At 52.9% G+C, this 2,936-nt stretch overlaps 1 non-coding gene across 1 annotated transcript; it reads left to right on the top strand.

Annotated features, from left to right (window-relative positions):
• The first annotated feature begins 1,486 nt into the window (after positions 1 to 1,486).
• LOC111732119 lies at positions 1,487 to 1,605 on the top strand. Its single transcript, XR_002777431.1, has one exon. It is a non-coding gene; the product is annotated as a 5S ribosomal RNA (ribosomal RNA).
• The last annotated feature ends 1,331 nt before the right edge of the window (positions 1,606 to 2,936 follow it).

Raw genomic sequence — 2,936 nt, 5'->3', positions numbered from 1 at the left:
GCCGGGGAGAGTGGGCACACACCGGGAAGAGACAGGTGTCCCCTGGCATTTACCAGCTCATCCGGACAGAGTGGGTTGGCAGAAAGAGCTGCGGCACAGGTCAGGGTTTACAGGAAGAGCCGCCGCCAGTGAGGGGGTGGTGACAAGGCTCTGTGTGCAGGGGGCACAGACTCCCCTCTGCTGGAGGGCGGGCCCCCCCAATTGTAGGGAGAACACTCCAGCCTTCAGACCAACGTGAAACCCAGGCCCACAAAGTTCCTGCTGCACTTTGGGCGAGGTGACATCTGCAGTACCTCCAGCGCTTATAAGCTGTCCCTCCTCCAAGTGAATTAATGGACACTCTGTGTGTGCACACATTCTGACCCACACCCAGGTGTCACCGGGCATCTCAGAGGCCCTGGGCATCACAAGGACACTTGGCTCCTGGTGCACACCCAGCCTTGAAGCGGGGCTGTTACCGCACAGCTGGGAAGCCCTAACGGAGGGCGCTGACCTCCTGGCCCGTCCTCTCAGCTGCCAGCACCCTGGCCCCCTCTGCTGCTCCGTTTGCTCAGCAGGGCAACCCCTAGATCCTCACCGGGGAAGGCTGGGGAGGCTTAGGGAGAGCAGCCACCTCAGCCACCTGTCCAGCGGTGGGACGTGCTGCTGTTCCACTGGGGGTCACAAACTGCCTGAGATGTGTGTGTGTATGGCCCAGACCCAGGACACAGGCCGAGACCCTCCAGGTCTCTGCTGTACCAAGTTCACTGGTGTGGGACACAGCTGTCCACACGGGGAAAACCTCCAGCTTCTCTAGCCTGTACTGTGACAGAACCCAATAGCCCTGGGGTATGGCGTTCAGGCGACAGCGGTCAGGCAGAGGGGAGGGAACCCCGAGTGTAGCCTCACCCAGAATTCTCCAGTCCACTGAGAGCTCAGAATTAGGGCGATGCATGAACGTGAGTTATTAAATTACAGTTGGTTTGAACTGTGACAGCTTGTCAAAATCATTAGACGAGATAACATGTCTTCTCTCTCTGTCTCTCTCTCTCCCCCTCCCATCTCTCTCATATAAAATGCGTTCACAAACTTAGGATCAGCTTAAAGAAACACTGAAGCAAGCGTTGTATTTAAATCAGAGTCCCTCTTAAAAAGAACTTACAAGCAAAATCATTCAATTAAAGGGCCGTTTATTGCTCTGGGCTTGTTTTCAGGGCTCATAAAGCTCTTTGATAATCTAATGAAGTCGTGACCCCCTCCCCTCGGGGGGTGTGTGTGTCAAAATCTTTCAGTACAACTCACTGAAGTTCACCCAGGCTCCCTTCCAGCCTCACCTGTCTCCACAAAGTAGAGCAAACGCTAGTGGGTGGAGCTCCACGAGCTCGTAAGTCAGTCATGTGCTTATAATTTGCATAATGCTTTCTCATTGAAAAAATTATGGCGCACAGGTTGTGCGGTTTTACCCCAGATTACAAAAGTCCATTTCAGGCAAAAGTCAGAAGCCAGAGTCTACAGCCATGCCACCCTGAACAAGCCCGATCTCATCTGATCTTGGAAGCTAAGCAGGGTCGGGCCTGGTTAGTACTTGGATGGGAGACCGCCTAGGAAGACCAGGTGCTGTAGGCGTAAAAAATAGAAAAATAAGGGATTGTAAGCTGACGGGGTCCTTGCAATCTGTGAGGTCAGCCAAGGGTTGCCTCGCCTAAAAAATAAAAAAATAAATTCATAAAAGTCAGGAGCCAGAGGTTCTGGGTAAGCCACCAGCCCAGCCCAAGGCCCCCTGGTCTGGAGCCAGTGGGCCCAGGTAGCAGCGGCTGGGGCAGGAAGGGACGATGGCGGCCAGGACAGAATCTCAGGGCTAGGAGAAGCCCCACTGCTGGGGGCTGGGAGCAGGCATTCTTGAATGTGAGTCACTCAGGTGCCGAGCGTTTATATATAGGTGGCTGTCCTTTCAAAACCTCCCGGGAATAGATGTACAGCAGCAGTAACAACAAACAACAAATTAACAAAAGAAAAATCTTTAGGCGTAAAATCCAAGCCGCTCGAAGAAGTCGCAGTAAGAGATACACAACAAAAGCTCTTCCTGCTTGTGGAAATCTGGCGTTTGCCGCATTGAAATGACGAGAATACGTATTTGAAAGTGGAAATATTGCTCATTATTCTGCAATTAAGTAATTGCCTAGATTTCCTCAGCGCAGGAAATGAAGAAAAAATTTACTAACCCTGAGAAAGAAACGCAATCTCCAAACCAAATTGAAATATTTAACTGCAGCTGAGACGCCACAGGACACCTGCATTCGCATCTGGCTCAGCACGCCGGGGACACAGAGCCTGGCAGGTAGATTGCTCTCAGGCGGGGAGAAGCTTACGTAAGCCCTACGGCCCGGGGCGTCCTTCTTCGAAGGCATTTCTGCCATCGAGATTAGGCTGGGGGGATTTGGGCATTTTGGTTAACGACTCGTATTTAGAGAATTTTAATCCGTCCCTTCAAACGGCCTAAAATTGCACCCAGACAGCGATGGTGTTGAGGTTCCCCGGTGTCGAGTCCCTTTGGTGACCTTTCGTGAGAAAGCACGGCCTCCCTTTCCCCAAACCCGTCTCCGCCTGCCTCCTGCTTCAGGCCAAGAACCCTGCTGGGTGCTAAGGAGCACATCATTTGTACCTTTAAATAGCTCACCTTTTGGTGGGGTAGAGAAGGAGCTTTGAATCAAACACACCCAGGCGTCAAGTTTGCCTCCAGGCAAAGGTGGGCAGGCTATTTCTGTGTCCCAAGCCCACCTGCTCTACCTGGGGGTCTGCCTGCCACACGCCCTGAAGTGCTTAGTGACAGGAGGTAAATTCTGCCCTGTCCTAAATTAAAGGAAGGCAAGCCAGAGACTGGAAGCGACAGAGTGAGCCCAGATGCAGCTGCGGCCAGCTAACCCCAGACGCCCACATCCTGAACGAGGCGGGGGCTC

This window comes from Pteropus vampyrus, unplaced genomic scaffold, assembly GCF_000151845.1.
Source record: "Pteropus vampyrus isolate Shadow unplaced genomic scaffold, Pvam_2.0 Scaffold427, whole genome shotgun sequence".
NCBI lineage: Eukaryota > Metazoa > Chordata > Mammalia > Chiroptera > Pteropodidae > Pteropus > Pteropus vampyrus.
This window is presented reverse-complemented; position numbering and strand designations above follow the sequence as displayed.